We start from the raw sequence: 10,443 nt of genomic DNA on the forward strand, positions 1-10,443 counted from the left end.
CTCCTCTGCCTCCTTCAGATGATGACAGTCCTGATGATGATTCAGCTGTTGGCGATGCTGCAAACTTAGACGAATAGTTCCGTTATATGTTCTATTTTATTTTTCACTTTATTTAGACTTTTATATTTTTTTGAACATTATATATGCACTTCATGTAGTATTCATAATATATTTTATAAATTTATTTAGATTTACTGTTTTTAATATTAATTTATATTTCACTTTTAATGTATCTTAATAAATTATATTCAGTATGTAACATAATAACATTTAATTAAAATTATTAAAAATTAATTAATTGCCATTTTTTAAAAAATTGAAAAAAAAAATTTTATTCCAGTTTTTTGCGACGACTTTTTGATACGTGTCGTCGCAAAAAAAGAAGAATATTTGCGACGACATTTTGAAATTTATCATCGCAAAAAATATTATATCACGTGAATTTCATAACGGCGTATTAGCGACGCTTGTCGTCGCAAAAAAAATATGTCGTCGCAAAAAAAGTTTTTGCAACTAATTTTTTACGACGACATATCTGCGACGACATGTCATTGCTAAACCTATTATTTGCGACAACACAGGAGTTTTTGCGACGACAAAAAGTCGTCGCAAAAACGCCTTTTTCTTGTAGTGAGTGGTCGCTAAAAATTCATTTGTGACGACTCTCTATTTTTGAAAATGACTTTTTGTCGTCGCTAATAGCCATATTTTTCTTGTAATGATTATCTTTCCATTAAGCTTTCACAAGATTTATTTGACATATATGTGATGTATCATGTTATCAAATACTAACATACATTTTTCTGTGTGACTTTTCTTCCCTTGCAACATAGCATACTAGTTACTCTGTCCATAGTGAAATAAGTCTACGTCTGTGTGTGTGTCTATATATATTATATATATATATATACACACACGTATATACACACACGTATATACACACACACACACATATATATATACATATATAATATATTGTATATATATAGCTAGGCTAATAATTCATAAATAGCTAGCATTAATATGGAGAACTAATCGATGTCAACTTTGTTTCTAGTTTTCCATGGTGGTTTGGTACTTTGATGTCAGGGTCAGTGTTGGGGTCCCTCCATGTCTAACCAGCACTAATTGAAATCGTTGTCAACTTCGACATATATATTTGAATTATGAAAGATGATGAAGCTTTTGTTGCATACTGATTTCCAACCAATGGGTGTGCAAAGAATCTCCAGGTATATATACGATAATTAATGAACATGATCAAATGTATATAATTAATATTGGAGAGCCCTTATTTAATTCATATTGCTTTTAATGATTACAGATCCCTATTATTTATTGCCCTCGTATCTTGATCAATTAATGCCATTATAATTAACGGGTGCAGAATTAATTGCTGGGACGTCGTCGCTACCTCAAAGCATTGCGCTGATGTTGCGCCATTCTGAACATTCTGAGTCTAGTCCAAATTCTGTGTTCTGTGTAAGTTTGGAAAGTTTCTAATACGCTCACTTTTTTTTTTGCCCTTTTAATTGCGTCCATAAGATTTAAACTCAATACTCAATATATTAAAAGTGATTCCCACAACTATTAAACACAATAATTTGACAAATTCTATGAGAAAATGTTGAGGACATATTTCATCCCTAAATATTTATCATCTACGTGTCACTTGAGTCAGTTAAATTTAAAGATCATCAGTGAATAAAGTAAATAAGGAAACGACTCTGATCCAAGATCATGACTTCAGAACCATTGCAAATTTAAAATTGATTATGGCGGCAGAGCAGATGAGAATATTCTGATAATTTTTGAGAAATCTTCCATTCCAAGATTTTGGGCACTCAGCAAATTGAAATCAATGATGTCCTGGCTGTTAGGGTATATACCCATCAATCAAATAAGATGTAAATATTTTTGTTGCTTATCAATGAAATGAGAAATTTTTTCAATATTATTTTGCATGCATGTGATGTTTTATAAATATCAAAATCCTTAGATTATTTTAAATGTAATTTTAAACATTGTATATAAGTATTATATGCAGAGTATAATGTTTGAAGTAAGATAATCTAAATTTTTCCGTAATTATAAATTAAAGTTGAGATCTTTAATTTAAAATAACTAATGCGGTTCATTACATTCTGAATGAAACAATCTTATCCTATATTGTTAAAAATGAGATTATTATAATGAAAGCATTTTATGTAATATGATTACATAGGACATGAACGCGATTAATTATGAATCTTTAATAAATTTCATTATTAAATAGAGTGTATATCAATGATGGTCATATATGAATTAATCTTAATTATGAGTAATTAATAGACTTCTATTTATGATATTATGTTCTTTGACATATTGAGTAATGACACATATGAATAGTGTCAAAACCTTGGTATATTGGGAGCATAGTAAAATAAATAGCCAGGAATATTAATTTACAAGATAAAATACATTCCTTCATAATGAAGTAGATTGACGGTTCCTGTAAGTGTTGATTCGGGACTTGAATAATAAGAGCGCTCAATTTTATGATTGGATCATAAAATATATTATTCATTAGAGTGTCAATGGTACTTAAGGAGAAAGATATAATTAAAGAGGTCAACAGAAAATACCTAGCTTTAATTCTGAACTGTTTATAGAGGATTAATTCGTATGTAGTGACTATATCAATGGACAACACAAATTTCATGAACATAATTGTTTTATAATTTTAAGAGTGCAATTCTAAATTTTTAGTGGAGTTATTTGGAATTAATAATTTTGATATATTAATTAATGTATTAATTAATTGTCAAAATTATTCAAATTTAAAATTATAATGTCCATAATTTCTCTTAACGGTTCTATAAGATTAATGCGAACTATACATATCATATTAGATTATGATTTTTAATTTAGAATTGAAAATTTTAAATACACATATTAATTAATTAATATTAAAATTAATTCAAAACTGTTTTAAATTAATATAGATGAATCTAGTGACTTTTATAGAAAAAAGAAAAATTTTCTTACACTCTTAAGGCCCCATTCACTTCGCTGATTCGAGTTTAGAATTCGAGTTGAGATGTGACTTTATGTGAGAGCTTTTTACTGTAGCAAAAAAGTTAGATGTGATTGTTTGTGAGAGCTTTTTACTGTAGAAAAACTCAAATTCTAAACTCGAATCAGCGAAGTGAACGATGCCTAATCTCTCCCCATTTCTCATATATATATATATATATAAGTTAGATGTGATTGTTTGTGAGAGCTTTTTACTGTAGAAAAACTCAAATTCTAAACTCGAATCAGCGAAGTGAACGGGGCCTAATCTCTCCCCATTTCTCATATATATATATATATATATATAGGAGGAGGAGGACGTTTCCTCTGAACAAAAAAGGAGAGGAGAGTGAGGAAACGTCCTCACATAAAGCAAAAATATATTTTTGTCTCTCTCACTCTCTCTCTCCCCTTCTCCGTCCAAAAACTCCCTGGCCTTATACTCCCTCTAAACCCTCTCCCACACTTTAGTTCATGTGGGTTTTGCATATTTTATTGCAAATTTGTGTGCAATCAACTTTCTCAATTTTTTGTTTTGCAGATCTTGATTTTTGCCTATTTGGGTCAAAATGGTGCTATTGATGTAGAAAAGATTGGGGAGATTAGTTTCCCTGATATGGAAAATTTTAGGTAAGTTTCTATCTTGATGAAGGATTTTTTTTTTTTTTTTTGTAAATGCAATATTTTGTTTTTTATTCTGCTATCTAAGAAATTAGAGGAAAATTTGGGGAGTTTTTGTCTACTGACGCCTCTGTTCTTGGCTGATTTTTTCTTTTTTTTTTCTTTGAAAGTTGTGTGTTATACTTTTCGGTTTCTTTCTGAGTTGTTTTGGTATTTTTATCAGGTGGGAAGATTTGCTTTTTGTTTATAAAGTATGAGCTTGCTTCAGGAAACTGAATTCGTTGTGGATAAAAATGCATCTGCTTGGAATTTCATCATCTTGGGTAATTACTTTGGTTTTAAAAATGTCGAATTGCGTTCATCCATATCTCATTACGTTCATCTTTGTTTGGTTATAGATTTTTTAGTTGCAAATGCTATATGTGGTATTCTGGTTCTTAAATGTATTGTGTTGTGGGCGTGTAGGAAAGGCACTGGTGTAGGAGAAACAAAGAACGAGTCTAAGATTAATGGAGGTAGCAGATATTGAAAATGTTGAAGGCTTAAGTTTGGAAAAATGAAAAACAGAGCGGTTGGAATTTTTAGAAATGTATATGTAAATAAACAGGGTTTCCATTATTTTTAAAGAAAAAAAGCCAATTCTATAGCAGGAAAAATTTTCACTGCTACAAACTTTGTAAAAGTAATCAAAATAAATGTCATATAAATATAGCGGCGAGTTCACAATTTCAAAATCGCTGCTACTAGTCTATAGCTATGAAGTTGTTGCGGTGAATCAGCGAGGTAATTTTTCCTCTCTATAGCTTTTTTGCAGCGACCCTTAACTTTTAACGGGGAAAATTTTTTTTCTTTTTCTTGCAGTGACATTTTTTCCTAAAGGCATAAACAACACTTTCTAACAAAGGAAGACGTGGGAGAATAGAATGAATCCAATGCATTTATCTTGAACTCACGGAAATTTCGATGTCTAAAAGATGTTCCATTCACATGATACTCAGCAACTATAATGTACTTTCTTATTTTCTTATCATTCATGAGCGAATCAGCATGCTAGTAGATATCCTATAGTCTAACATTCTCAGTGAATCTACGGGTTTTTGGAGGTATAATCCTTTTCTCTACTTTTGTCGTACTTATATGTTATATCACTAGCCGTAGGAATCATCAGAGACAAAATTATATAAATTAAAGATTTATTAGAGGAAAGAAACTTCTTTAGTAAATTATAAAAGAAAAGAGAGAGAGAGAGAGAGAGAGGTTGAAGGCATAAGCTAGTGATAAATTAACACTTGACTTCACCTTAAAATATAGAAAAACCCCAAACTCTCAATCCAAAAAAGAAAAGAAAAAAAATACCCAATCAATTCATACTAATTTAGATTGTCAATTTTCTAATTTCAATTAAATAAGTCTTTTGATTTGTATATGACATGTTTTGCTGTGATTGCCTTAGTACAAAACTCTCCATAGAAAGTAAGTATTATTCTAAATATTTATTACTTTCCTTTTTCATGAACCGTCTAGATTTTTTTTTTTTTTTTTCTGTAGAGGATGAAATCCTACATCCAATTTGTATTATTTACTTTCCTTTTTCATGAACCGTCTAGATTTTTTTTTTTATTTTCTGTAGAGGATGAAATCCTACATCCAATTTGTATTAGGGCCAATGATCAATTTTGGGAGTTGTTAGATGTTGATCTGTATGCCTAAGTTTGATCTACCATGTGAATGAATAAGTGAAGGGCGGAAAATAAAGAGACACTAAAATTTATAGTTATTTACTATCGATTGATGTATGAGTTATATTCATTGTAGTGTTTGTGTTTTTCACTATGCAGAGAGAAAATAGTACAAGAGAGAACTTGATAAAACTTTAAAGAGTCAATAATGGAGAAGAGAATGGTGGTTTCAATGAATGAGAGGCTTATGCCATGAAGAATGTGTGTGCCATGATGCGCTTGGGGCTAAAGGAAGACTTCGTTTTATATATTGGGCATCCACCATTCTTAGTTTGACGATTGGAGTTAGTTTCCGTATTTAGAGCATTGTAGATTTTCTTGATCTTGTATTTTGTCAACTTTTCCTATAGAATTCTGATTCTTGATGGCTAGTGTTGGTTTCTCAAACTGGATTTTCAAAAAAAAATTATGCAGAAACGTGGTATCGATCGAATTACATAAATTAAAATTTAATGCGATCATTATTTCATGTTAATTTAACTATAAAGATATTAAAGAGAAGAAGAATTTTACCGTCGTTCGATTATGACGTAAATCTTGAACTCTTCCAATACCGTCTTGAGCTATTAAATTTTAAGAACACCACAGTTCATTCTCAATGTATTTTCGGATTAACGTGAACTCGAACGTGTTGGCGTTTTAATGAGTTTCGATGAATAAAAAAATCACATGTGGTTATCACTTACTTTTCTCAAAAGTATATAATTGCACTCAAGAGATTTTCTTTGGTTTTTCTTTTCTTTCCCACTCTGTCAAAATCGTGCAAAAATTAGGGGCTGTTTGGCAGCCATTTTCTTGAGTTAAAAACTCAAAAAAAAACAACTTAAGTTACAATTTTATTCAAGTTCATGTTCTTTTAAGTTTAAACTCGAGTTTGGGACTAAAACTCGAGTTCAAGTTTCTCTTTCAACTCGAGTTCAGAAACTCGAACTCAAATTAATGAACAATATTTTTTCTATTCTTAAAAATGCTATAACTTTTTCGTTTTAATTCTGATGGAGATGATTTTTTTTTATGCGTTGACAACGAAAAGACGAATAAAACTTCACTCATATACCTTATTAAAATTTTTCATCAGTATTGAGTTTTTATTAAAATACTATCTAAATACAAATTTAAGTTTTGACTTACTCAAACACAAACTCAAAAAGATTCTTATCTCAAACTATAACTCAAATGTACACAATTAAACACAAAACTCAAATTACAATTTTAACTCAAGTTATAACTTAAACTCAATTCAAAATCTACACTCAAATCACTTAACTCAAAAAGGACAAAAGAACAGCCCTCAATCTCTGTCTCTTGCGTGAGAAACATATATCATTTTTTATCCTTCCTCCATTGTTTCCGTGCAGTTCCTTTTCTAGAACTCCCACTGTACGTGCTGTTACACGTATTTTGGGCCCGTTCACTTCACTAACTCCAATTTTATGATTTGAATAAGAAAAGCGAACTTGAGTTATTTTTAATTGGAGTTGTAATGTGAATTTTGAGTTAAGTGTTTAGTAAGAGATTGATGTGACATTTAAAACTTGAGTTATGTGTTCACTTGCACACAACTAAACTCACCACTTACACAAGATATTGCATTGGATTTATAGATTTTCTCGATCTTGTATTTTGTCAACTTTTCCTATAGAATTCTGATTCTTGATGGCTACTGTTGGTTTCTCAAACCGGATTTTCAAAAAAAAAATTACGCAGAAACGTGGTATCGATCGAATTACATAAATTAAAATTTAATGCGATCATTATTTCATGTTAATTTAACTATAAAGATATTAAAGAGAAGAATTTTACCGTCGTTCGATTATGACGTAAATCTTGAACTCTTCCAATACCGTCTTGAGCAATTAAATTTTAAGAACACCACAGTTCATTCTCAATGTATTTTCGGATTAACGTGAACTCGAACGTGTGGGCGTTTTAATGAGTTTCGATGAACAAAAAAATCACATGTGGTTATCACTTACTTTTCTCAAAAGTATATAATTGCACTCAAGAGATTTTCTTTGGTTTTTTTTTCTTTCTCACTCTGTCAAAATCGTGCAAAAATTAGGGGCTGTTTGGCAGCCATTTTCTTGAGTTAAAAACTCAAAAAAAAGCAACTCAAGTTACAATTTTATTCAAGTTTATGTTCTTTTAAGTTTGAACTCGAGCTTGGGACTAAAACTCGAGTTCAAGTTTCTCCTTCAACTCGAGTTCAGAAACTCAAACTCAAATTAATGAACAATATTTTTTCTATTCTTAAAAATGCTATAACTTTTTCGTTTTAATTCTGATTGAGATGATTTTTTTTTATGCGTTGACAACTTGAAGACGAATAAAACTTCACTCATATACCTTATTAAAATTTTTCATCAGTATTGAGTTTTTATTAAAATACTATCTAAATACAAATTTAAGTTTTGACTTACTCAAACACAAACTCAAAAAGATTCTTATCTCAAACTATAACTCAAATGTACACAATTAAACACAAAACTCAAATTACAATTTTAACTCAAGTTATAATTTAAACTCAATTCAAAATCTACACTCAAATCACTTAACTTAAAAAGGACAAAAGAACAGCCCTCAATCTCTGTCTCTTGCGTGAGAAACATATATCATTTTTTATCCTTCCTCCATTGTTTCCGTGCAGTTCCTTTTCTAGAACTCCCACTATACGTGCTGTTACACGTATTTTGGGCCCGTTTACTTCACTAACTCTAATTTTATGATTCGAATAAGAAAAGTGAACTTGAGTTATTTTTAATTGGAGTTGTAATGTGAATTTTGAGTTAAGTGTTTAGTAAGAGATTGATGTGACATTTAAAACTTGAGTTATGTGTTCACTTGCACACAACTAAACTCACCACTTACACAAGATATTGCATTGGATTTATCTTCATTTTCTGGACCTAGATAAGCCAATGTTAAATAGTCTTGCAAACATTTGACGTGAGGCAGCTTAAACAACTACACAAAATTATGCAGAGGCATTACACAACTTCATTTCAAGAATTTAAAATGAACATGCTATACACTTTAGTGTAAACGACATCAAAGTAAGGGAGACACAATGAAAACGACAAATGGGTGGAGTTGGCAGGGTAATCATCCACCGGGTTTAGGCAGAGGGACAAAACAATGCAACAAACTTGGCTTATGACAGTAAAGGACATCAAAAAGTTGCTCGTGCACATTCATATTCCTAGTCGGTCTTAAAAGCCCTTTAAGCTCAAGCAACGTACTAAGACGCTTGAAACAATCACTTCCCATTCTAATCTTCAACCTAATAACAGCCTCATGTCCATCAAGTAGGTATTGAACACGCATTATACCTGTGAGAGCGGAGGTATGCTTTGGTTGAGGCAGTGGCCTTTCCATGTATGTGTAGTAATACCACAAAACTACTGCTACTGCTGCAATCTCATAACCGTCATCTGAGTCGTCACTATCATCATTTTCAGGAACGTGGTTTGAGGGACCTGCATTCCACATTGCTACCTGCGAGACATGCATAATGAAAGGATAACAAACGAATATATATGAAATGGTCATTTGATCCGCAAGTAAAGGTGACTACACATAGTACATCAATAAATATTGTTCTGCGCAATGCAACTCAATAACCATAGTCAATACAACACTAGCACGGCCGTAGTAAACATAATTAGCAAAGTCTACTCAAATACTATGTTGAAATCTAAAAATGAGAAATGATGTTCAATTGTATGAATACAGACAATGGTAAAAACAATATTTTATGGAACTCAATGCTAGTCCGGACTGCCATCGCCACCAAAGTGTCCTGGTTGCGGCAGAAAGTGAGGCATGTAGTATGGTGTTTGGGGATTATACGCAGCCGGTTGTTGGGGATTATAGTTTTGGGGATTTGTAGGAAATGGTGGGACAGGTTGTTGTCCCCCAAAGTTTGGGGGCCGTGGCATATTGTTGGTGGGTTGTTGGCCATAGAAGGGAGCCGGTTGCATATAGCTGCTGGGTTGTGACATGAAGTTGGGAAATTGTGGCGGCATAAACTGTGTCCCCGTAGAGGCATGGGGGTTTGAGAAAGGTCCATGTGATTGAGTCCTAGACATACTGATTGTTCTTGTCACGAAGAAGTTACGTTGAGTATCACTCATTCCCACGAACAGCTTCTGCATATTTGGATACCAAGCAATAGCCTCCAAAAACATTATTGCGGTTTCATCATCAAGCGCCATTTCCCTAACTATGCCCTGGCATTGGTCCTGGAGATCGACAATAGGCGCAGCTTGATTCGCACTAGAGCTTTTAGTGCGACTACTACGCTTGCTTTCAATAGAAGAGACAAGCTTGCCGATTAAATCCCTCGCTACAGGGTCACATATTACCTTATGTGAGGACTTGGCTGGTTTCTTGCCGATCGCTTTCGAGGACGACGCAATGTTGAGACCTCTAGCTGCATTGTTCAAACTGACCCGCATGGAGGCAATGAAACCATCTTCGCTGCCACCCTCATCAGATGTCGCCCTTTCTTCATCAGAGATGTGTACTGGACCCTCATCTATGTTCGTTGGATTATCCAATCCCTTCTCAAATGCCCCACTTGCCCTCGTACCACCAAAGGCCTCATAGTACAAGTCCCAATTTTTAAGAGGCTGATTCTTTGCCGATTTTGCCCATTTCTTGTTCTGCATATGAATGAGCAAACAAAATGACCTTGGCAAAATGTTGCAAGAATTGACTACCCATAGAACAATAATTGTTTAGACGTTTACCTTGGCAAAATCTTCCCAATATTCATCAGTGCACATCACAGCACCGGTAACAGGGTCCCAGCCAAGTCCTATGTTATTGCGTAATGTAAGCTCATGGTCAAACTTGGCTTTGAGTCAGACTTTCATCTGCTGCACTTTGGCAGGGGTGACTTGATCCTTAAAGAACTGTTGAAGATGTTGCGCCCAATCCTCCCATGTTTTAGAATCCGGTTTTCGACCGTTGGCATCACGATTGTAGGCAGCGAGTCGCATAAGCAACTCCTCTTTCTGCCTTTCAG

At 32.9% G+C, this 10,443-nt stretch overlaps 1 long non-coding RNA gene across 2 annotated transcripts; it reads left to right on the forward strand.

The window, feature by feature from the left end:
• Positions 1-3,484: 3,484 nt before the first annotated feature.
• Positions 3,485-5,716, forward strand: LOC112092185. Of its 2 annotated transcripts, none has more exons than XR_002902480.1 (5): positions 3,485-3,684; positions 3,899-3,998; positions 4,141-4,190; positions 4,537-4,778; positions 5,491-5,716. It is a non-coding gene; the product is annotated as an uncharacterized LOC112092185 (long non-coding RNA). The 2 variants fall into 2 exon arrangements; XR_002902479.1 differs by having other exon boundaries at positions 5,514-5,716.
• The last annotated feature ends 4,727 nt before the right edge of the window (positions 5,717-10,443 follow it).

This window comes from Morus notabilis, unplaced genomic scaffold (assembly GCF_000414095.1).
Source record: "Morus notabilis unplaced genomic scaffold, ASM41409v2 Scaffold748, whole genome shotgun sequence".
Classification (NCBI taxonomy): domain Eukaryota; kingdom Viridiplantae; phylum Streptophyta; class Magnoliopsida; order Rosales; family Moraceae; genus Morus; species Morus notabilis.